At 37.2% G+C, this 26,195-nt stretch overlaps 9 non-coding genes across 9 annotated transcripts; all 9 read left to right on the forward strand.

Annotated features, from left to right (window-relative positions):
* Window positions 1–12,350: 12,350 nt before the first annotated feature.
* Window positions 12,351–12,469, forward strand: LOC124295614. Its single transcript, XR_006905511.1, has one exon. It is a non-coding gene; the product is annotated as a 5S ribosomal RNA (ribosomal RNA).
* A 336-nt stretch (window positions 12,470–12,805) lies between these two features.
* On the forward strand, window positions 12,806–12,924 carry LOC124295618. Its single transcript, XR_006905515.1, has one exon. It is a non-coding gene; the product is annotated as a 5S ribosomal RNA (ribosomal RNA).
* Window positions 12,925–13,256: 332 nt separating this feature from the next.
* LOC124295617 lies at window positions 13,257–13,375 on the forward strand. The gene has a single exon (XR_006905514.1). It is a non-coding gene; the product is annotated as a 5S ribosomal RNA (ribosomal RNA).
* A 331-nt stretch (window positions 13,376–13,706) lies between these two features.
* On the forward strand, window positions 13,707–13,825 carry LOC124295621. The gene has a single exon (XR_006905518.1). It is a non-coding gene; the product is annotated as a 5S ribosomal RNA (ribosomal RNA).
* Window positions 13,826–14,157: 332 nt separating this feature from the next.
* On the forward strand, window positions 14,158–14,276 carry LOC124295616. The gene has a single exon (XR_006905513.1). It is a non-coding gene; the product is annotated as a 5S ribosomal RNA (ribosomal RNA).
* A 6,208-nt stretch (window positions 14,277–20,484) lies between these two features.
* Window positions 20,485–20,603, forward strand: LOC124295622. The gene has a single exon (XR_006905519.1). It is a non-coding gene; the product is annotated as a 5S ribosomal RNA (ribosomal RNA).
* A 332-nt stretch (window positions 20,604–20,935) lies between these two features.
* Window positions 20,936–21,054, forward strand: LOC124295623. Its single transcript, XR_006905520.1, has one exon. It is a non-coding gene; the product is annotated as a 5S ribosomal RNA (ribosomal RNA).
* A 332-nt stretch (window positions 21,055–21,386) lies between these two features.
* On the forward strand, window positions 21,387–21,505 carry LOC124295624. The gene has a single exon (XR_006905521.1). It is a non-coding gene; the product is annotated as a 5S ribosomal RNA (ribosomal RNA).
* A 332-nt stretch (window positions 21,506–21,837) lies between these two features.
* Window positions 21,838–21,956, forward strand: LOC124295615. The gene has a single exon (XR_006905512.1). It is a non-coding gene; the product is annotated as a 5S ribosomal RNA (ribosomal RNA).
* The last annotated feature ends 4,239 nt before the right edge of the window (window positions 21,957–26,195 follow it).

Below are 26,195 nucleotides of genomic sequence, written 5' to 3' on the forward strand. Positions count from 1 at the left end.
TTCTGTCAAGTTCTCGTTACTGGAAGTGGTCAAAATTCGTGGCATGAAATTTAGTGGGAAGTTTTCTGGATTTTAGGAGTAGAATCTCATAATTGATCACAACCTTCCGGAGGTTGAAAATTCGTCATGCTTGCCTGTTTTTTTCAGAATTATGTGATGCAATTTTTTGCTGCATAGCTTTTGACTTAAGGGGAGATGCTAGTGTGAGCGCTTGTTTTTGTAACTCGTATTCTAGAATTTTTTCCGAAAAATCTATAACGAATTTTGCGATTCGGGTTTTTGTGGACAATAATGTAGAATTTAAACGATGATTCAGATTTTTTTTATTGCAATTTATCACAAAATGGCGGCTGTAGGAATAATAGGGTAAAAAGTTTGTTTTTTACTATTTGACATGATTTTTCAAGTTCCAGTTGTGCTTAACAGATAATTCAAAAATATTACTAAATTATATAATTATGGCTATGGTCCGAACTACAATCATTTCATTTTGTACAAAAGAAATTATTTACGGGACTATATTAATAATGTGGTAAGAAAAATGTGAAAAAATGGTACTTTGACTTTCGCGTTATGCGAAATTGTGAATTTTTGCAATATCGACATGATTATAGTTCGGACCATAGTCATACTCGTAAATCAAACACTGAAAAACGCTTGTCACGAATTTTTTCGAACGATTGTTTAAATTCTATTTTATTGACCGCAAAAACCCGAATCCCAAAAATTCCTTAACTCCATATTTTGGAAAAATATTGGATCAATTATTGAATAAATATTCTAGAAACTGAGGTGAAAAATTAAAGGGACACGTTAGAACCCCCCTCCCCCTGAAACCGATTTGAATTTCGAATTCCACAAATTGACAAGATTTTTATCCCAATAGTTAGGTCGACCTACGAATACTTTTTATTCCTCCTAAACTGGAAACAAAATGGGAATAAAATTGAACAAAAGTGAAATTTGTACTGTATAAAAGCGTGTCTGTGTAACAAAAAAGTGCGATTAAATCTTGAAAGATTGAGTTGGAAGTTTTCAATCCAATTCCTTATAGAGGGCTTTTCTCTATCATTATCGGAAACGGCACGAGTATTACAGTCAGGCTAGTTAATTAATTAGCAAAGGTCTTAACGACTGAAATACTGCAGGTCCTTAGCGATTTGTTCTTTTTCCGTAGGACAAAAAAATTCCGGGGCTATTTTTCAGTATACCAAAGAACTGTGAGAATTATATTATACCGTATATGTATAGGGTGGCGTTAAGAACGAGCTGTGGGAGTTGAATCATTCTCTCCCTGCAGAGAAACGTGCCGAGCTGATTTTTATTGTAGCGATTCACTTTCCCTCGTATCATCTAAATTGATACCAATTAATATATTGGAACTTTTGAAATATTTTCAATTCTATGAAAGGCACGTCAAAATTACGATGAAACTGGAATTATTGCGATTATTATGATCATTGGTTTATTGAAAAAAAATTTATCACGTTTCTAAAATATTTATTATTCAAAAACAATCACCTAACTGAAAAAGCTTGTTGAACTTGCAAATCAATTCACGAAAATTGCATTTCGCATTCGAGTTGATTTGCAATGAACCTTGTGATGGATTCAATTTTTTGTATTCTCGTGTTTATTTTGTCAAACACGTTGGCAGTTTCCACCGATTAAAATCTAGTTTCACACATGCCAATTTGTAATTTTGGCAAAAATTTCACAGAGTTAATTTTACCGTCAAAATAACAGTAAAGTGTTTTCAAGTTGTAAAAAATATGGACTAAAATCGTTTTATCAAAGGACCAATCCTAAAACAATGAAAACGAAGTACAGATACAATTTTTCGATAATTTGTCTGGAATTTAAAAATATGAAGTACTTTCAGAAATTTTATAAAAAAAAAGGTGAAAAAAATTTAATTCAGATTTTTCAGAAGCTTTATTATTGGTGAGAAAAATTCAACCAGCATTAATAAATTTTTGGGTAAGAACTAGTCGATTTAGCACGAAACACTCGTCGCGTTTTTCTAATTCCTACGGGCAGAATTAATTGCTTCTCGTGATTCCGGCCAATTAACGTTAATCAGGAGTGAGTTAGATTTAAATCGATATTGTTACGTCACGCAAGAGCGTTGAACAATTCCTACGCACGAAACCTCGTGATTCTTTCATTATTTACACATAATACATGAAACATCTCAATTCTACGGGTCGTTTATGCTTATCTCCTCATTTTTCGCTCACGAACAAGTCCGCTTAGCTCCGTGCTAGAATTTTTTTAGGGGTTGCAGCGATAGAACAAAAGTTTGTATTCGATTGTTCTCCGAAATTTTTTCTACGTTTTAATAAAACCAAATGGAACGGTTTAGGTAATCGTCTGTTGTCGAAATTAAGAAGACGAGTCAATATTCGATCTAGAATAAATAAAAAAGTAAAATCGTTCGATGCAGGAATGAGAAACGAAATACACGAGGGAATTAAATCCTTAGAGATCCTTAGAGATCTTAGTACACGTCAAGACTTGTCAAAATAAATTTACGTTTAAATCCAAATAACTAAATATCCTTCGGGAATTTTGAAAACTGTGTGAGAGATAATTTGAAGAAATTAAACCGTTCTATCAATCAAGTTCTATAAAATTTTACGATTAGTCTGATAATTTCGCTAAAAAAGTCGAAAAATCATGAAAATTACTTTAAATTCAACTTTGACCTTAAGTAACTTTTGAAAGAGTTGCTTAATCGTAAAATGATAAGAAACATTATTTGTAGATCGTTCAATTCGCTACAAAAATGCATTATAGTCTCATCAGTAAACTAATATATTGACGAGTTACAAAATTCCAAAGTTTAAAACACAAATTTCCCACGTTATTTAAATGAGAAATAGAAAATCTCGATGATGCACCTCTTAATATTGTTACAAAGGGTGAAATCACCCGTCTCACCCCCTTTTAATGATCTAGTAGTCATCGTAGATAAAAGAAGTTTATAAATCTCTTATGTCTTTAAAAAGAATATGGTTGCTGCGTCAACCAACATTATTGTAAAAACAGTCTTGTTTCAGATTTTAAACTAGAAACACGTTCTCTGCTATTAAAGCTATTCCATAACATTTTATTTGCGCCTTTAATATGACTCACTAAACAAGCTCGCGAATCCATATTTATTTTGCAACGTCTTAAAACGTTACAATATTATTATTAAGAGCTCAAACTTTGACAATATTTCCTCTTCGTCAATTGGAACTCTATTTTTGACTTCAATATTGAAAAAAAATAGTCGGTTTTTTTTATACAGTCTAATACGAACAATATTATATTTTTCGATGCTAAGATATTAATTACATGCTTATTTTATTATTTTCTCTTGCATTAATATGCTACTCGTAGACTCAACTTGCAACATCGTGTAAGAAAAGATTAAACTTTTAATATCGTGTAAACACGGCGCCCGATTTGCAAAATTCGAGAATATCTGCGGCTGGCTATCAAATCTCTGTACAATATATCCGGTATATTAGCAACTGTAAATCTCGTAATCCGATGTGCATTAAGCGAAATATCTCGGTACGATTTTCAACATTTACCAGCCAACTTCGTCCCGGATGGTGGGAGAAGTATAAATTACAAACGCACACACACACACACACAGATATGTCCGAATTGCATAAATTCAGTCGCACGTATTTACGATTAATTTTGTATCGATCCCACAGGCGTCGGTATGTGAAGCAGGCCGATATGAATGCGGATTAGGCAACGCCGTGTACAAGGCAACAAAATTGTTTTGATAAATTCGGTTTATTTAATACAGTGTAACCCTTCCAGGTCATCCCGGAAAGGAAACACGATGCTTGGTGGATAAAAGAGAGAAGAGGTGAAAATTCATTCGTTCTGCGGTAAATTACGGAGCATCGCGTGTCGCAACACACGTTATTCCGTTGCTCGTGGAGCGCGAAGCAACGCCACTCGTATATTTTATACTGCAAGCTCGTTTCAATTGCTTTGTCACGTAAATTTTCATTTAATTTTTTTCACAATCCGACGATACAGCCTCGAAGATTTGTCCCAAATCGTTCACTCAGCAATATATAAGACGAATACGACATTGAATGTTTGTTAATTGACCGAATTCTTGTAATCATATCTCGATATTATCATAAGATTCAAATTTCCCGCGTAAGTTTACGTAAAACTGTGGAAATGTTTCGTTTTTCAAATCTTACTTACGTGTCAATAGTCTTTTGGCGGGGGCTGAATTTACGTCAGCAACGAGTTTTCAGATGATGCAAGTTTCGTGCCGATGGAAAATAAAGAGTAGCTCAACCCTTCAATTCAAGCTGGGATGATCAGCGTCCTATCTTTTGTTTTTTGTTGCTTTTTATTTTTTAAACTACTTTTTTACTAACAACTGCCAAGTTTTCTGGGTCCACATTGTCTCTAAAATATTTCTCAGTCTAGAAGAAGGCTTGATTTATTTATTTATTGCAAAAATAACTCGTGTAAGCAAATGGTCAAATTTGTACTTTTCCACGAAAAAAAGGATTTTCTAAGTATCAGCTAATGTACCGTGAAAATACGAATACCAATTTTTACACAACGTTAATACGCGACAAAAAAAATTTCCTCTTCTTGTTATCGTTTGTCCGCCATATTGGTATCGCCATTTCGAATCTTCGAATTCCGAACTCAAATTCGTAATCAGTGAGTTTTATCAAAATCAAATGACTTTTGGAATGAAGTTTTACTGAAATTTCTTTTTAAATTTGCTTCCGCCATATCAGATCCATCATTTTGAATTTACGAATTTCGAATTCGACGCATGGATACAATTTCAAGTGTATCGCGTGTAAGGAAGAATGTACGCATAAACGGCTTAATCCATTCGTGCGTCACAATTTTTGCTGCATCGTTTGGTGAGAGAAGGAGGAATTCTTCAGAAATCGTTACCGCAACGCTTTGTAAGCTCGAGGATTTACCTACGTGCTTTGATTGGTTGCAACGAGGATTTCGGTGGAGGCGTAATTAAGGATCGCTGGGTATAAATTATAGAGATAGAGAACTGTAAAGTCTTGGCTTCTTCTTTTGAAACACCCTCGGAGCTTCATCAGCTTTGCATCACAGTACCGTCGAGAAATTACCGACGATATACTACCACGCTATCGGCGCATCAGTTCTCCGGGCGGTATAATTAAAGGAAGCAGATAGATTAGGGGATTCAAGGGCGAAGGGTCGCAGCGCGGCGGGTTTCGTCGGGTGGCAGGGAGAAGGATATCAACTGGGAAGCGTACCTCACAACGTGTCACTGATAGGGTAGACTTTATTTATTAGGATCACGGACTTGACAAAGTATTCTACCGAATGAACGCTGGCGGTGTTAGAACTCTAGGAATCCTGATACTGTGAATTAGTAGAAAAAGTACCAGGCGGTTCGGCCGGTCGGCCAGTCGAATGATGTAATAAACATCCCCTTGATTCACCGATTTCCAATTCTTCCGAATTTCACGTACTGAGCAATTGGTTCCGATGTTCAACCACCTGGGATCGAAAAATAGAACGCCAAAATAGGCCAAAATCGATAACAGTTAAAACGGTCGGTTGGTTAAAATCCCATGCTTTTTTCAAATTCCAACACGAGATGATCGTGCATTAAGTATTTTATTCCCGACTCAACCGTACTTTTTATTAATTTAAAATCCATGTTTTTTATTAATTTTATCACGAGATAATCGTGCATTAAGTATTTTATCCCCGACTCGACCATACTCTTTACTTTTTTTTACCTGAAAAGCGCGACGAAACTTGCATATTATTCCCTCTTTACTTTTCTTCCTTACCTGTGAGAAAAAAAGTAGCACTTTTCTCCCGCATGTGCGGGGAAAATGATGTCATTCCAATTAAAATTAGTGGGAATTATGAGATCATATTTCCCGCAAAATAATTTCTCAGTTTTTCCGGTTTTCTCTTTCTTTTCCATTCTGAACTACATTTTTCTGTATTATTGTAAACTTTAAATAATATTATAGTTTTCAGACTGATAGATCACACTTACACACAAAAAGAAAATACTTTTAAGCCAATGATGTGGCCAGAATTAAGTCGGGAATAAAGTCCTATTTGGAACACGGGGATAAAAGTCCATTATTCCCCCGTGACATAATACACTATATTACATTGCTATATTCGTAAGCTACGACGATACCTTTAAAGATTATAGGGAAACAGAAAATACTGGTACTACAAAGGCAAGCTGATATACCGATGCTTTATTGAAATAATATTATTTTCAAATCGCTTCAAAATAATTAAAAATCTAATAGATTCGTTCGATTTCACTTTGCGATGACTTATTTTTTTCAGAAAACCTTTTCTAACAAATCATCCGAAACACGCTTTTGCTATCATGGTGAAAAAGTTGAATAACTTACTTTACAATATTGCACCAATATTCATTACGATCAACAAATGACAGTATTGAATTGCCTACTGAAATAATCTATCTCAATTATTTTGTATTAAGTAAATTTGCGAATGAAATGAACGAATATACAAGGATTACTAACGAATCAAAAATGATTCGAAACGGAGCATCGATATCTGAGCTTCTTCTCATAATTCCAGTATCGTTTATATTTATATTCTTATACAGAAGCCTTGGTCACGAATATGATAATTTAATAAATACTTAATACGCGACTATTTCATAATAAACTCATTGAAAAATATTTATATTCAGCCAATCAACATCTCTCATAACCATTTCTAGCAATGTGAGATATCAATTCGTGAAATTTCGGTTACTTCGTAGAAATCAATAAATTAGGAGACCTAGGCGAACCGGATTACATGAAAGGTACGTATTGAAAGGGTCACCTATCAAGTACTGAAATGGTTAGTGGCATTTTTGATTCGGCAAAATGTAGGCGATGGGAAGGTAAAAAATCAATACGAAACTCAAAACAATGGTGCAGAAACACTAACAGTACCGGTAATTTTAAAAGCGGTCAAAAGCCTCGCGCGATGAACGAAATGTAGACATTCGTAAAATAAGATGGTGCAAAATAAAAACATTTGTATAAAATTTCGATAAGTGAAAAGTCAAAATGTGGGAAAGGTGGATCATCAAAGAACCAATATTCAAAAAATTCTATAACAGCGATTGAACCCATAGCAACATTCAAACATGTTATTATTATTTTTATATTCTTCATGATTGTGTACTTTGATTATAAATAGATTTTGACGATTGCACATCGTGAGTTTCCGGAATTTTTAAAAATTATGGGTTTTGTATGATGGTTAAACCATCGATAAAAGTTGATTTCTTTCTGTTCATTCTTTCTGCCAGTACAATCGTATATTTGCAAAGTTCCAAATTTCTCCAAGCCTCTTCATTATGTTTGTTCAGTTACTCAAGAATCTAATTTTCGATGTAATACACTGATCTGATGAGCTGATTTTTTCCAGCGTTTTAATTTTGTACTTCAATTTTTGTGTGATGTCCGCTTCGAGGTAAAATATTGAAAAATCGTTTACATAACGTGTTTCAACGAATTCGAGAAATATTCTTACATACGTATAGTAAAAGCGTTTTGGAACTTTCGCCAGAAAGTTCAAATGAAACTTTTCTACACGCTGATTGATATTCCAGAAAACGTATGTGCAGTATTGTTGCGCTTTTTAGCAAGCGGTGAATATATTGCTAAAGTTTCTCCTCGCCCAGATCAGCGGCTAGCTGGTTAAGTATGCGCACCTATACAACGACTCGGGAGAAGTTTTCATCTGAAACCTGCGCATGTAATAATAATAATTCCTCCAACGTTATATTACAATGGAAATATGCGCGCCATTGCTCTCTGACATCAAAATGTTAATATGTGCAGAAATACATTGCACAGATTATGAAAAGCTTAAATCGAAGATTATAGAGATGATAAAGATTACAAGGGATTACAAAAATTTCACGGATTACAAAAAGATTCAACAGTATGTACAAAGATTACAAATATCGTAAAGATTGCAAAGATACAAGGAATCACGAGAAGATTGCAAGGATTACAAAGAGATTACTTATAGTTTGTAAAAAGAGATCACGATACATTACGAAACCTACTAAGGTCACGAAACTATTGTAAAAATTACAAGAAACGACAAGAGGTTCGAAGCTTGTAAGTATTACTCGGATTACAAACATGGCGTGAAGAGTTCAAAACTAATACGAAATATTACAAAGTATCGCACCGGTTCACAAAAATTATATGATATATTACAAAACCTACCGAAGATTACAGACTATTGTAAAAAAGAGTTTTGTAATCTCTCGTGATCTTTTTAATCTCATTTTATAAACTACACGTAATCTCTTTGTAATCCCTGCAATCTTTTCGTGATTCCTTGTGTATTTGCAATCTTTGTACAAACTATATAACTTTTTCGCGATCTGTGGAATTTTTGTAATCCGTTGTAATCTCTATCATTCCTTTAATCTTTAATGTAAGCCTTTCATAATCTGTGCAATTTATGTTTGCGATCCCAGTAATTTTACATCCATGTAATCTCTCTAATTCTAGCATTGCTTTTTGTAATCTGTCTAATTCTGTTGTAATTCGTTCAATCCATTTGTAATTCGTGTAATCACAGTTGATGTATGCCATATTTACAATATAACGAATGAATTTTGTTCACAAATCAACAATTTACGGATATCCATCTGAACTCAGATGAGATTGAAATTTTCAAAACAAAATGAACGTTTGAATGATAATCGAAATCAGCCAAACAGCTTGAAACTCAATTTCACAGATAAGTGGAACAAAAAATCTCTTGACGTTGTTTTTAGGATGTTGGTAATAATTCCAGGATTTAAAGCGTGAAGCTTAGCTTATTGTGAGAGAGGTGCGAAGCGAAAAACCTATTAGGTAATAGTCGCTGAGCGCCGAGGCACTCTATTTGTACGATTGTCAGAGCTGCCTGGAAAGCGAGAGAAATTAGTTGAAACTAATTGTTTCACCTCTGAACTTTCATCATACATTTAAGTATACGTATAAATGCTTTGTGTAAACAAGTTTTCCTTCGAGCGAAAACGATTGGAAGGCTTACACTTTGCACTAACTGCAAATAAAAAACAGAAACTGCACGGTTGACACACAGAATTATGAATAATCGAGTGGAATTAGTTTCACGTGCAAATTAGTTGTTAGGTATACGAGAGAATTTGTTACACCGTCTGGGAAAACGAACGCGTTGTCTATTTTTCATAAATTCTCATTCTCCATAGTTTTCGCAACACCGATTGCCCAATATCAACAATTTCCACCGATCTGCGTATTATAATTCGTCTGTGATTGACGATCGTCGCATGATGTGTTAAAAATTCAGTACGCGAATCGTTAACTTTTAATAATAATTTTACAAAAAGTCAATAGTGCAATATGAATGAAAAATAGGCTTGCGGATAATACGGCGACTTTAATCCACATGAAAACAAAAACGTTCTGGAATTATTAGAATTGAAAACGAACAGTTTGGATCAGTTGCGAGAATGAAAATACCCGAGCAATTTGAATTCATTGTAAAAACACTTATATTCTGAAATAAAACTTTGAAATAATATTAATTAGGTTTAAAATCAGGGTTCGGCTATACCCTCAGATCTCTAACGCAAGACAAATATCTCGAAACCTCATTAAGAGTTGAGGAAAGAGGGAAGAGGTGTGTTGGAATTGGTTTCGGCAACTATAGGAAAGGACACGAGAGAGACAGAAGGGAAATCTACAAGGCCTAAAGTCATTAAACTACGAAGCAAATTACAGTCAGAGGTGTCCCTTTTTGGATGTAAGGCGACTCGCTTCAGCGTCAACATCATTACACGTACTTACCGGAGTTTCTACGCTCTTCTATCAGGTATGCAAATTGCCTCGGTGCCTCGCGAAGAGCACTCACGTAACTGATGACGTCAGATTTGCCCTAAGATTTACACACACAAGTGTAAAGTTCAGGGATTAGGCTTTGCAACAATTTTTTTTTTCTTTCTTGCACCGAAATAATTTTAGTTAATATGTTCAGGTTTCCGTATTCAGAGAATATTTTTGTACCGTTTGGAAGAATTTTTCGGCTAACGCTCGGATAAGAATTGAAACAAAATGGAAAAATGTTGAGCTTGCAAAAAATCGAAAACTGTAAGGTATGAAAAAAATATTTCAAAGTATCCGAATATTTTAAAGTAAATTCCGAAATTAAGACTCATTTCTTTTACGACTGAAGTTTCTACGAGATGAGTCTAAGACGAGTTTTGCTAAACATCTTAAGTATGCTTCTTAATAAAATATACGATTGTTAGTTACAACGCCTCATGATATTCTGAACAATGTTTTTGCTAGTAAATAATGGACTGAAAAAAAGATCCATTCCATCAAACGATTTATAAAGAATTTATCACCGAAAGCTATGGGCAGTAATTTACAGTAATCGAACTAATGGCATATTCTTTTTGGAATGATACAAAAATGATGCAACACGATTCAATTATTCCTAAAGCATCACCAAACTCATTTAGTCAAGATTTGTAGATTCAAAATTAGTCATCCGTTCAAAACACATTTTTGATCATTTTTTCTAACACCTTTCTAATTATACCCGTGATTCTACATATACGTAAACTTAGTGAACTATCCTGACTTAGACATAATACCGAAATTGTATTTTTCAGACGAAGTGAAGTGACAGAAATTTTCTGCCAACAGACGTGACTGAGATTGAAAAATTCGCGTTATTCAACATCAAAATAAAAGCCATAATAAATAAATAATTATAATCCTATAGACAAGCGATAAACTAACTACCGTTCACTAAAGATTACATATTTTTGCTGACTTATAAATTTTTTCCACCGTCATTAATGGATGTTACACTAGATCAAATCTAATTTATTTTTATACTTCAATAATTATAGATTTAATTTATAGTCCAGTCCAACAAACAGGAAATTACATTCACCTCTGTTCAAATTTACTGAACTTGTACTCGCAAATTTTATACTGGAAATAAATATGAAATATGAGTAAACTCGAACCACGCCTGAGAGGAAAAAAATATAACGATGTCGATTAGATAATACGCTCGCAGTGAAATCGCTCGTGAAATGAAAGAATATCCGCTTGTTTTCTTCACACGATGACGAGAGGTCAAATGGTTGCAAAAACCGTACATTCGCTCGATTTGTTCGGATTCCTTCAAAGTTCCCGTGACGTCGTGACATTCGCGGCGAGATCTGACGGCGATGGAGTTTATACATTCTCCGATTCGGCTATCGCATCATTGCCTGGACAGATCTCACAGGCGAGAGAAAAAGTTGAGCTTTGGTGTATAAAAATATGGGGCGTTCGCACAACTCACGTGATTTATCGCCCCGCGAAATCGTCCCCAACTCCGTTTCAAGCCGCACTGAAGTCTGAATCTGAGTCGTCAAATCTTTCCGAGATCGCTTTGCGGATCCGGTGATTCTCCATCTAGTCACGGATCCGGGTCGCGTCTAGTATTGTCCTTCGATACACTCGAATTTCCTCATTTTATGTTTCACTGTCGTGGATATTCCCCGACTGTTTACCAAGGCTGCACGAATCTCCTCATGAAGTTATTCTGCTTATCATCGAAGCTCGGTTGGATTCACCGTTTATTATAAAAACCGAGGAGCTCAACAACAACTCGCGAAGCTTGCAAGTGCACACGAAAGTGAATGATTTCTTTGATTAAGTGGTAAAAACACTGTAAGAACCTAAAAACTTGATGATTTTTTTTTTTGTTCTGATAGAAGAAAAGGTTATAAGATGGTAATGTTTATGGAAATTATTGAGCATACGTTTAAGTATAATAAAAAAATTGTTAGCGAAAAAATATTCAAAAATCGCGACACTGGAGCAGTGTAACTAGTGTAGATTTGAATCTGGGAATACGATTGCCTGATGTCCATTATACGTAGGTCGGTACTTTTGGACAAGTGACAAACAGGAAGGAATGCGTGCATATGGAATTTTACTTTCGAAATGCATTACAAGATTTGAGACACATCTGTTGCGTTCTCGTTTTTCTTTTGGGGTCGCGAATTTGTGCAGTACGTCAAGCATGTGTGCCGAATCAGTATCAATCTAGAAATGATGGAAAATTGGAGGATTCCAGGTATTCACGGGTTCCTTCTCAACGTCATCGTGTTGCAAATGATTTCAAAGTTCGTCGGTTTGAGCAGTCGTTTGGGAAAAGTCTCTCGATTCCGAGAAGTGGAATTTTTTAAACGACATTCGCAGGCTCTGCAGTTTCAATTGGTTTCTCAGATGAACCGGCAAAGTTTCACGACATTCGGCAACGGCCATACCACGTTGAAAGCACCGGTTCTCGTCCGATCACCGAAGTTAAGCAACGTTGGGCGCGGTCAGTACTTGGATGGGTGACCGCTTGGGAACACCGCGTGCCGTTGGCATTTTTTTGCTCTCAGAAAGTTCTCCGAAAACGAGCTGATTTCTTTATTTTAATTTTTTTGCTAGCATCGCACAGTCTCAATTTTGTACAGTTTTCCAAGCTTATACGCCAAATCAATCTTCATCCATAAATGATGAAAGACCGGATAATTCCAAGCATTCGTTGGTTCTTTCTTAACGTCATCGGTTGGTCTATGATTTATACCGACAGTACTTACTGCGTCACTTGACTCGAAAAAGTCTTTCGATTCCGAGAAGTGGAATTTTTTAAACGACATTCGCAGGCTCTGCAGATTCAATTGGATTCTGAGATGCACCGGCAAGGTTTACTGACTTACGGCAACAGCCATACCACGTTGAAAGCACCGGTTCTCGTCCGATCACCGAAGTTAAACAACATTGGGCGCGGTCAGTACTTGGATGGGTGACCGCTTGGGAACACCGCGTGCCGTTGGCATTTTTTTTTCTCACAAAGTTCTCTGAAAATTAGGTGACTCCTTATTTATTTTTTTGCTAGCATCGCAGAGTCTCAATTTTGTACAGTTTTCCAAGCTTATACGCCAAATCAATCTTCATCCCTGAATGATGGAAGACTGGATAATTCCACGCATTCGTTGGTTCTTTCTGAACGTCATCGGTTGGTCTATGATTTATACCGACAGTACTTACTGCGTAACTTGATTCGAAAAAGTCTCTTGATTCCGAGAAATGGAATTTTTTGAACGACATTCGCAGGCTCTGCAGATTCAATTGAATTCTGAGATGCACCGGCAAGGTTTCAACACCCACGGCAACCGCCATACCACGTTGAAAGCACCGGTTCTCGTCCGATCACCGAAGTTAAGCAACGTTGGGCGCGGTCAGTACTTGGATGGGTGACCGCTTGGGAACACCGCGTGCCGTTGGCACCTTTTTTTCTCGCAAGATTCTCTGAAAATTAGGTGACTCCTCATTTATTTTTTTGCGAACATCACAAAGTTTCAATTGTGTACAGTTTTGCAAATGCACGTGTCCAATCAGTCTCAAATCACGAAACTGGAGAGTTCAGAGCAATTATGGTTTCATTCTCAACCTCATTTTGTTGTCTATGTTTCAAAGTTCATCAGTTATACTTACTGGTATAGCACTCGTTTGAGAAAAGTCTCCCGATTTCGAGAAGTGGAATTTGTTAAATGACATTCGCAGGCTCTGCAGTTTCAATTGGTTTCTCAAATCAACCGGCAAGGTTTCATGACATTCGGCAACGGCCATACCACGTTGAAAGCACCGGTTCTCGTCCGATCACCGAAGTTAAGCAACGTTGGGCGCGGTCAGTACTTGGATGGGTGACCGCTTGGGAACACCGCGTGCCGTTGGCATCTTTTTTTCTCACAAGGTTCTCTAAAAATTAGGTGACTCCTTATTTATTTTTCTGCTAGCATCGCAAAGTCTCAATTTTGTACAGTTTTCCAAGCTTATACGCCAAATCAATCTTCATCCATAAATGATGAAAGACCGGATAATTCCAAGCATTCGTTGGTTCTCTCTGAACGTCATCGGTTGGTCTATGATTTATACCGACAGTACTTACTGCATCACTTGGTTCAAAAAAGTCTCTCGATTCCGAGAAGTGGAATTTTTTAAACGACATTCGCAGGCTCTGCAGATTCCATCGGTTTCTGAGATGAACCGGCAAGGTTTCGTGACATTCGGCAACGGCCATACCACGTTGAAAGCACCGGTTCTCGTCCGATCACCGAAGTCAAGCAACGTTGGGCGCGGTCAGTACTTGGATGGGTGACCGCTTGGGAACACCGCGTGCCGTTGGCATTTTTTTTTCTCCTAAGGTTCTCTAAAAATGAACTGATATCTTCATTTTTATTTTTTTGCTAGCAGCGCAGAGTCTCAATCTTCTACAGTTTTTTAAATACAGGTGCACAATCAATCTCAATCCACGAGACTGGAGAGTTCGAAGCAATCATGGTTTTCTTCTCAAAGTCATGTTGTTGCGTACGATTCCAAAGTTTGTCAGTTACACTTATTGTAGCACGTGATTGGGAAAAAGTCTCTCGGTCCCGGGAAATGGATAATTTTTTAAACGACATTCGCAGGCTCTATAGATTTGTTCGGTTTTTCAAATAAGGAGACACAGCAGTATTTCCTTCAGCAACTGCCGTACCGTGTTGATTTTACCGGTTCTCGTCAATCAGTTACTGAAAATACAAGAAGCCGTCGTTCAGAACTCGCTAAGTATTTAAAATTTATACACCCGACTGGATAATCTTTTCTCAGCAATCACTCATAATGTCAGAAAAAAGCTCAGGGTCGACAAACTCAATCTCGTTGCGATTGACGGGGTATTCTGATCCAGAGGTTTGAATTTTGAGCGTTTTTTGGGCTTGATATATAAAAAAAAAACAATTTCTTGCAGTTAAATTTTTGTGAGAAGACAGAAATTAAAAAACTCATGGGCCTCCAAGTACGGCCGTTACAAAAAAATCGGTTGAAGTAGTTGATACAATGATAGTGCTCCCATTTATCCGGAACAGAAAAACGATGATCTTTCTCGATTAGTAAGAATATAGTTATAGTCCGTACCAAGGAGAGAGAAAACAAAAAATTACGGAAATCGCGACTGTTTGGAGGCAGAATTAATATTTCTTTTTAGATGTTATACAATTTTTCAAAATAATTTTAATAACAATTTCGCACTGCCTGTGGTATGGGCTGTATAAAGGGATGTATACTGAAGATTCATACCAAATTTCAAGTTAATCTGTTGGATAGAACTTGAGATTTTATGTCAACCAGATTGAGAAATATGGTTTTGAGATAAACGCATTTAAAATTAACGCGTTTAAAGTTTTTATCGCGATTTTGACGCTTATTTCTGTAAGAGCTGAAATTGGATATTTCCGGACGGGACTAAGTCAAATTCGGAAGTACTTGGACTTATAATTCAAAGATTGCCAGTGCATTAAAATTGTGATATTTTGGTGATACAAGAGTCGATTTTTGAAGCGTAATTTTGGAGAAACCACAGTGGAAAAATTTCACAAGTACATCGGAGAATTGAGTGGAATTTGAATGATTACCTGGAATATCACTCTAATATCACTCATTCAAGGATCGACTGGAAAAACACTCTAATAATACGGTGGAACCGAATCCACAAAGTGTTAGATCCCAGGAACGCAGAAAAAATATAAAAAGAGCGTGAGACCAACAGCAGAGGAAGTACGAAGAAAGTTTTTCGTTGTTCAGCTGTAACTCTCGACCCATTGCTCGCAGCGTATTCGCACTGCGCGCAATCGATTTCTCTCGCAAAATTCCGTCGACATAGTGTACAATTGAATCAATTACAGCACTATTTGAACTCGTTAATATTTGGACCAAAAATCGAAAGGGGTAAGCTTTACTTTTTTCGTGATTTTTGAAGTAAACAAGTTTTCCTCTCAGAATCGATTTGTATGACTCTAGACTAATTGGTTCCCAAGGAACGCAGAAAAGACTCACGAAGAGATCAAAGGACCAGCAGCAAAGAACCAACCAAGAATTGCAAGAATGGCATTTAAAATGGCGTAGGACCTAACAGCTAAGTAAATACCAAGACTATACGGGGACACTCACTTATAAATTGATTTTGATATAGGTTCCATGAAATAGTAGCAATATGATTCTCTGTGCAGGACAAAACTTGAACTGTACTTACAAACTACAAAAATAACTGTCATATATAACATTTTTCATATTCGGCTGAAACTAACGTGTACCGCACTTCTCTTTTCTCATATTTTCTTTGCCTTTCACTCTAATACTATTTAGCAACTTGTCATAGTATAATACACTGTCAATGGAACACTTGTACTGAAATTAAGGTATGTTGAATAAATCGGAACCGGAACTCGACAACTTATAATTTTCCTTGACCGCCTCTTTGAGAACCATGTGTCAATGTCATGTTTTCCGGGTCTCTACTTTCATCCGTTTCTGCTGGTATTCGGAGAACATCTAAACCAAGGAGATCGCTCTAAAACAGGGATTGATCAATCGAATAAGTCCGTTGTTGATGGTGTACGTCTCAATCCATGTCGGTTTGCTTGAGACGATGCCATTTATAGGGTCTGTTCCTGATCCACAGGTACTTCTTTCGTCCCGTTGTGTTTGCGTTTGCATTTTACGCACATTTAGTGAAATGCTTTTGGGAATACTTCATCTTGCGGAATTCCCCTTTCTTCTTTGATACTTGTATGGCGAAAATAATTTTCGCGCAAACTTATACATGTTGTAGAATACGAAATTTTTGTAATATCAGATTCACATCGACCACAGGTGACAGCCATGGTTACGCTTTTTTTTTTAGCAAAAACTCGGAAAATACGGAAAACTCACCAAAAATGGCGTTGGACCAACGGCAGAGAAAGTGCGAAAGAAGTCGTTCATTTCCCAACTCTAGCCCTTGATTCGGTGCTCGCAGCATTCCTGCAAAATATCTAAAATGTGCGTAATTTGTTGAATAATTGTATTTTGTATGTGTAAAAGCATCTCATTTTGTTTAAAGAGTGATCAACTTCAGAAAAAAAAAAAACAACTTTGATTGACAATAGTTTTAACACATAACAATTAGTGTCGATCAACTGGCTCAGAATACCTCAAAAAAATGTAAGAAAGATAAACGCAAAAACATCGTTGATGGTGTTTTTATTCGTATCTAGGGGTTTGATCATTTATCCAAATAACAAGGACAGGTGGGATCAATTCTAACGTGATATTTAGATAGATAAGATAGATACAATCGATCGTACAGATAAGCTTCTTAAAAGTCAACAAGATGATAAAGTTCTAGAAAATGCACAAGGAAGCTTGCCGGAGGACCCGGATAAGGTGATAGATAAAACGGGCTTTGTGGAAGTTGATTTTTTCAAAGTAGATGCGCTCACTTCGATAATTCAGAGAGTTCACTTCTAACGATAAATCAAAAAAAGGGGGAACTTTATTTGATATAAATGAAGATTTTGAATCATTTGATAACTCTGATGAGTGTGTCTCTATTTGTTCGCAAACCTCAGTTAACGATAATTCGACACAACACTACTAATAATCGCAATTGATAGCTCGTCAGGTGTGTCTCGTCTAGAGACGATTTTGTACTGAACTGTAACGTAGACATCTGGATTTTATATGTATAGCAACGCAGCGTTCCGGAACTGGACTGCGTAGTTAGACTTTTCGAGCAAATACAAGTAGACAGCTTGGTTCTCGTGGCTCAGATTCGGTCCCCCCGGTCCAAACCCCCGCCACTTTATGTTCTCCCGATCGCACCTTGTCCATTGATACTTAATAATTAGAGAGACAAATAATTTTGACCATACTCTATGAATTATATGCTAAAGATTTGCATCCGACAAATTTATACAATCTTGAGAAAAAAAAAATTTCTTGTGAACAATTATTTTATGGGACTTGGTCAAAGTCGTAAGTATTGTGTCACGTTCTGGGAAGAAGATCGGGAGAAATCTTTCATTTACTGCGTGATTTTCGGCTTGAGCCCGATTCACAAACCTTGTGATCCAGGTTCACGAACTTCGATGATCTGCTAGTATAGATTTCTCGTTCAGCTTGCCTTAATCTGGAATTATGTTGTGGGTCGTGTCAACTATCACTATGCGTGATTGAAATAATTATTTGTAAACAACGCTTTGATTCAAATATACATTTGTTAACACTAAGACGTTCTCGTAATGAATTTGGAGATTTGGTTTCACAACGATGTTGTTAATTTATTTAGTGATACTGAGGTTTGGAGTTTCTGAATATAAGCGTTCGGTGATTTAAAATGATTTGTTCATGATTTCGAAGAGTTCTGAATTATCTGAAGTCTGGATTGGTTATTTATGGTCTGAAGCTTGAATTAGTTCTGAATGGTCTGAAATCCTAAATTGTTCTATGTTCTTTGATTTTCACTTTAGTTCTGTATTTCCTAGTGTCTGAAGATGATTTTATGCTGCGTCAGTTTGGTTTCAAAGATGGGTGTTTTGGAAAGACTTCTATATGATCTTTAGTTACGTCAGTGCAACACGATTGGTCTTGAAGGGGCCACATTTCGCCGCCACAAATGTCCAGAAGAAAACCCAATCCTATACGGATAGTTTAAACTGAAGTTATGGAATTAAAACAGGAGAAACAAGGAGACAATACCAGTAACAGTACGGCAATTTTCTTTTCCAAATAGAACACAGCAATTTGTCCTTCAAGAGAGAAAACCCCGAATCACTGCACGTCTCAATTCGAGTTATTGACAATATTTAAAAATCTGCATAATAAAAAGTCAGTGGGTTATGATCACATCCCCAACATAATTAAGCACTTGCCATACAAGATCGTCAGATATTATTGCATATTGTTCAATAATGCACTGAACAATATATACTTCCCAGCTTGTTGGAAGACAGCTAAGGTTACAGCGTTACTCAAAGAGACAAAAAAAATGTGAGCCGTCACGGGACGCCTGGCAGATGTGAAACATCGACATTATTTTGTAATAAGAAAAACATTCGTGCGCTACACGCCATCAGATGATTTTGAAATACAATTTTATCAGTCTTTATAAAATTTATTCTTTAAGCAATTGTTCTGATGCATTAATTTTAATTAGAATGAAATTAAAATTAATTAAAATTAATAATCAATTTAAAAACATTGTATGCAATGAAATTTATGTGAATTTTAATCTACTAAGAAAGTAGATTTTACATTTACTGGCGTTAAAACACACCAAATATACACGTGCTTAATGCACAGATAAATGCACACTTTAATTATAAAAATTTGTTTTCAAGTAAAACACAGGTTATGTGTACTGTAGTAAACAAAAACAAAACACTGTATACACTCCGGGAGTATACAATGGACAGTCGATTGCGCACGGCGACGCGTCGCCACACCGTACTACCATCATATAGCGTGGCGACGCGTCGCCACGGCTTGCGTCGCCACGGCTTGCGTCGCCACGCCAGAAATCTGTTTTACGTGCGGCTATAGATGTTTCACATCAAAAATGCTCAAACCTCTCCAACTACAGGCCAACAAGCCTGCATGCCAAGCATGAGTAAAATATTCGACGTTGTAATGAATAAGGCACTAGCGGTAATTTGGGATGAAAATTAATATTCTGGAGCGCGAGTTTGGCTTCCGCCACAGACACTCAATTATCCATACAATATCCAAATTTACATTGGACATCTATTGAGCTTTGAACATCACCGAATGCGTGGCAGCATGCCTGATTGACCTTGAAAAAGCGTTTGATACCTAGTGGTTGGACGGGATGTTGTAGAAGCTATTGAAAAAAACATTTCACAAGCATCTGACAAAGATGCTGTGGGTAATGTTGCACGGCAAACATTTTCGCGCATGGATTGGATCAAATACCTCCTCTAAAACGTTCGCCATTGCCGACGATCTGCATCAGGGGACGGTTAATCGTCCATTTTATTTAACGTGCTCAATCGCAAAATCCTGATATAGTTTGGCCTGAATAAAGTTACCTCCAAAGAAGCAACTGCCTTCGCCGACGACCTGGTTGTCTACATCTCAGGCAACAACCCTTGGAACTGAAACCACAGCTGCATGAACTTTTCGTAAAAATTATAGGTTCTTATAATGTCTGAAACCTAAAAATTATTACGTGAAAATGTGAGACAATTTTATTGAGGCCAAATCTTGAGGTCACAAAACGTGATACCAAAAAGAACTGGAGAAACGTTGAAATTTCCTACAATGAAACCGGTGGCCAGGTGGGTTCCCACAAAAATATAATGACAGAGAACTAGAGAACCGGGAACCAAACATTAGTGGTTTCCTTATCAACGTCATCTTGTTATGTATGATTTCAAAGTTCGTCAGTTATATTTATTGTTATAGCACTCGTTTGAGAAAAGTTGGCCGATTTCGAGGAGTGGTTGTTTTTAAACGACATTCGCAGGCTCTGCAGATTTAATTGGATTCTAAGATGAACCGGCAAGGTTTCTAGACATTCGGCAACGGCCATACCACGTTGAAAGCACCGGTTCTCGTCCGATCACCGAAGTTAAGCAACGTTGGGCGCGGTCAGTACTTGGATGGGTGACCGCTTGGGAACACCGCGTGCCGTTGGCACCTTTTTTTCTCGCCAGATTCTCTGAAAATTAGGTGACTCCTCATTTATTTTTTTGCTAGCATCGCACAGTCTCAATTTTGTACAGTTTTCCAAGCTTATACGCCAAATCAATCTTCATCCCTGAATGATGGAAGACTGGATAATTCCACGCATTCGTTGGTTCTTTCTTAACGTCATCGGTTGGTCTATGATTTATACCGACAGTACTTACTGCGTAACTTGATTCGAAAAAGTCTCTTGATTCCGAGAAATGGAATTTTTTAAGCGACATTCGCAGGCTCTGCAGATTCAATTGAATTCTGGGATGCACCGGCAAGGTTTCAACACCCACGGCAACGGCCATACCACGTTGAAAGCACCGGTTCTCGTCCGATCACCGAAGTTAAGCAACGTTGGGCGCGGTCAGTACTTGGATGGGTGACCGCTTGGGAACACCGCGTGCCGTTGGCATTTTTTTTTCTCACAAAGTTCTTTGAAAATTAGGTGACTCCTTATTTATTTTTTAGGTAGCATCACAAAGTCTCAATTTTGTACAGTTTTGCAAGCTTATACGCCAAATCAATCTTCATCCCTGAATGATGGAAGACTGGATAATTCCAAGCATTCATTGGTTCTCTCTGAACGTCATCGGTTGGTCTATGATTTATACCGACAGTACTTACTGCGTCACTTGACTCGAAAAAGTCTTTCGATTCCGAGAAGTGGAATTTTTTAAACGACATTCGCAGGCTCTGCTGTTTCAATTGGTTTCTGAGATGCACCGGCAAGGTTTCAACACCCACGGCAACGGCCATACCACGTTGAAAGCACCGGTTCTCGTCCGATCACCGAAGTTAAGCAACGTTGGGCGCGGTCAGTACTTGGATGGGTGACCGCTTGGGAACACCGCGTGCCGTTGGCATTTTTTTTTCTCACAAAGTTCTCTGAAAATTAGGTGACTCCTTATTTATTTTTTAGGTAGCATCACAAAGTCTCAATTTTGTACAGTTTTGCAAGCTTATACGCCAAATCAATCTTCATCCCTGAATGATGGAAGACTGGATAATTCCAAGCATTCATTGGTTCTCTCTGAACGTCATCGGTTGGTCTATGATTTATACCGACAGTACTTACTGCGTCACTTGACTCGAAAAAGTCTTTCGATTCCGAGAAGTGGAATTTTTTAAACGACATTCGCAGGCTCTGCTGTTTCAATTGGTTTCTGAGATGAACCGGCAAGGTTTCGTAACATTCGGCAACGGCCATACCACGTTGAAAGCACCGGTTCTCGTCCGATCACCGAAGTTAAGCAACGTTGGGCGCGGTCAGTACTTGGATGGGTGACCGCTTGGGAACACCGCGTGCCGTTGGCATCCTTTTTTCTCACAAGGTTCTCTGAAAACGAGCTGATTTCTTTATTTTCATTTTTTTGCTAGCATCACAAGGTCTCAATTTTGTACAGTTTTCCAAGCTTATACGCCAAATCAATCTTCATCCCTGAATGATGGAAGACTGGATAATTCCAAGCATTCATTGGTTCTCTCTGAACGTCATCGGTTGGTCTATGATTTATACCGACAGTACTTACTGCCTCACTTGACTCGAAAAAGTCTTTCGATTCCGAGAAGTGGAATTTTTTAAACGACATTCGCAGGCTCTGCTGCTTCAATTGGTTTCTGAGATGAACCGGCAAGGTTTCGTAACCTTCGGCAACGGCCATACCACGTTGAAAGCACCGGTTCTCGTCCGAGTCGCGTTCCGTCTCACGTTCCAAACGTATCGGCGCTACATAAATACGATTAGTGACACAGAAGGTAAACATAACCTCACAGAGTCCCCACAAATGCCTCCGGCAGTGGATCTCAGCACGGTAATCACACCAATCAATAACAGAAAACGCAGTGCAAATGCAAATACAACTAATGCTAAAAGTAAAATCACCAAAATGATTAACCAACAAGGAAATGGACCCGCTATTCCATTGTCAAACAGATTTGATCCACTCGCAAATGACGACATGGAAATACACGAGGAAAGCACTCACCAACAGATTAATAATCAAACACCACCAACTGCAACCCACACGCAGAATACACCACCAAAAAAAGAAAAGAAACCTCCACCAATTGCCATCCACGGTAAGGTTCAAGACCACTCAAAGATAACAGAACTCATAAAATGCTTAGTGAAAGAAAAATTTTACATAAAATATCATCAATATCACACCGAGATCTTCACAACATCAAAAACTGATTATGATAACCTATTGGCGCATCTGAAAGCCACGGGGGTTAAGTTTCACACTTATTCCCTAAAAAATGAAAAAAAGAAAACTTTTGTAATTAAAGGACTGCACGAGGTAACCAAACCGGAACAAATACAAACTGAACTCCAAGAAATTGGTTTTGATGGCACACAGGTCAGTCTAATGAAAGGCACTAAGTATCCAATATTTATGGTAGCAGTTTCAGCTGACACTCACCTCAAACATGTCAAGCAAAAAGCACAACTATTGTGTAATACCGTAGTCACTTGGGAAAATTACGAAACTAAAAGAAGAGCCTCACAGTGTCACAGGTGTCAAGAGTGGGGCCATGCAACTGTCAACTGCTTCGCAGAACCAGCATGCCTAAAATGTAGTGAGGCACATTTAACTAAAGACTGCCAAAAACCCAAAACGACACCAGCAAAATGTGTCAACTGTGGTGGTGAACACCCGGCAAACGCCACCATCTGCGACGCCTATCGCAAAAGGATACAACAAATAGCGAGTAGATCAGCTAACGCGAAGCAAGCAAAAACACAGCCACCGAACGTGACACCAAATCTAAATGACCAGCAGCACTTTCCATCACTTCGAGTTAGGACTGCAGAGCCAAACGCCAACTCCTGGTTTAACAGCGGAGTACAAAGTAATTTAAGCAATAGGTTACATCAAGAAAAACTTAACACTAACATTAATAATAACTATCACGTAAGTAATGAAATGACTGACTTCCTAGAGCTCACTAATGTAATTAAAAGCATTAATAAACTTGTCGATATTAAAAAAATGTTAAGACTAGCAAAAGAACTCCACACAAATTTACAAAAGTGCTCAACACAGACAGAAAAATTTAGCGTATTCGCTGATTTTACAGCTAAATTAGAAACACCATAGATAACATAAAAATATGTAGTTGGAACGCAAACGGCTTAAAAAATAAATTAGGAGAAGTTATCCAATTTTTAAATAGTTATAAAATTGATATATTTTTAATTAATGAAACTAGGCTAAGTGATAAAGACAAACTTAAAATTAAAAATTATAACTGTGTACGTAAAGATAAAGGTTATGCAGCAGGTGGAGTTGCAGTGTTAATTAAAAAAGATTTAGCATATAAGGAACTTAGTATAGACAATAATATTACTATAGAATATATTTCTATCAAATTAGCAAGTAACATTTGTATAATTGCAGCTTACAATAGCCCAGCTAATGATTTTACAACTCAAGAATTAGATTCTGTTCTAGGTATTGGAGATAAAGTACTGTTGGTTGGGGATCTTAACGCCAGACACCTCAGCTGGAACAACCATATCAATAATAACAGAGGATTAACGTTATTTAACTACACCCTTGCTAATAATTGCAGTATCACTTTTCCAGACGAACCAACACATTATCCCACTAATAATTCCACTCCTACCACCATAGACATTGCTATAAACAAAAACATCAGTCAAGTTTCAGACATGAAAGTCCTACATGAACTCAACTCAGATCACACACCGGTTATAATCGAGCTAGGATCACAAGAAAGAAGCTGTGCTCAGAAAACCGTCTATGACTACAAAAAAGCTGACTGGGTTAACTTTAGAAAACACCTTGATCAGAAAACAATTCTCACACCAACAATCAAAACAAAAGATGAGCTCGATCAAACAATACTGAAATTCACCACCGACATCCGCAATAGTATCGATAAAACTATCCCCAAAACAACATTTAAAAACCTACATGATAAACTGCCACATAGTATACTGCGAATGATCAAGCAAAGAAACCACCTCAGAAAAATCTGGCAGCGCTCTAGACAAAATAAAGACAAAGTTGAAGTAACAAAACTCACTCATCAAATAAGAACAGCTATAATCAACCACAGAAACAAGGAGTGGTCCAATAAATTGGAAAAGTTGAATCCTAACGACAACTCGTTGTGGAGAATGACTAAAATACTAAAAATGGAGGACAACAACATCCCATCGCTAGTAAAGAATGGGGTCGAAGCCTTCACTGACTACGATAAAGCCAACATGCTGGCAGACCAATTTGAACAGGTTCACAATATAGATCTAGTTAATAATACATCCGATCAGGACAACATAATAAAACAGGTAAAGAAATATCTAGAAGAAACTGATAATGAAAACTGGGATAACTCTATAACATCGCCACGCGAACTGTCATCTATAATCAAAAAGCTACCTTCTAAAAAAGCACCAGGACAAGACACCATACAGAATATAGTTCTTAAAAATTTTTCACGAAAGGCACTTGTACAACTCACATATATAATAAATAACTCAATCAAGCTATCCTACTTTCCGCAGCACTGGAAGACAGGACAAATTGTACCAATCAAAAAACCTGGTAAAGTAAGCACAGATCCTAGTAGTCATCGCCCAATTAGTCTTCTTCCGACGATGAGTAAAGTCTACGAAAAGGTGATTCTCAAGAGACTCATACAACATGATGAAAAAAACAACATACTAGTAGATCATCAGTTTGGGTTCAGAAGCAAGCATAACACAGTACAACAGGTAACAAGAATAGTAAACGACATCTCAATTAACTTCAACAAAAATCTAGTCACAACATTATTATTACTTGATATAGAAAAAGCATTTGACAGAGTGTGGATAGATGGCTTAACTTTTAAACTGATAAATTACAATTATCCACCGACAATTATCAAACTCATCTATTCATATTTATCTGACAGACACTTCGTCGTATCTCTCAATGGAACGATATCAACTAGAAGAAAAATCAAAGCTGGTGTTCCACAAGGCTCAGTTATTGGTCCTATACTTTTCAATATCTATCTTAACGATATTCCTACCTTTCTTAAAACGAGCACAGCACTATTTGCAGATGATACAGCCATCTATGCACACTCTTTCAGTGCCATCACCGCTGCCAAACAGTTACAAGTACACATAAACATACTCGAAAAATTCTACACCATGTGGAAAATTTCACTAAACGCATCTAAGACTGAAGTCATAACATTTGCCAAGAAGACGAGCAACACAAGAATAATTCAACCCATAAAAGTATACAATCACAACATAGAACCAGCAAACACAGTCAAATACTTAGGCGTCTACTTAGATCCCAGACTAACATACCACACCCACATCAAACAAGCAATCAGAAAAGCCTTTATAGTACAAAAAAAAGTGTATCCCCTGATGGTTAAAGGCTCAACACTGACAATTAAAAATAAAAAACTCATATGCACGATGATCTTAAGACCTATCCTGACATATGCAGCTCCGGTGTGGTGTGGTGCATCCCCAACCAACTTACTACTTCTCCAAAGATATCAAAATAAATGTCTTAGACT

This window comes from Neodiprion lecontei, chromosome 7 (assembly GCF_021901455.1).
Source record: "Neodiprion lecontei isolate iyNeoLeco1 chromosome 7, iyNeoLeco1.1, whole genome shotgun sequence".
NCBI lineage: Eukaryota > Metazoa > Arthropoda > Insecta > Hymenoptera > Diprionidae > Neodiprion > Neodiprion lecontei.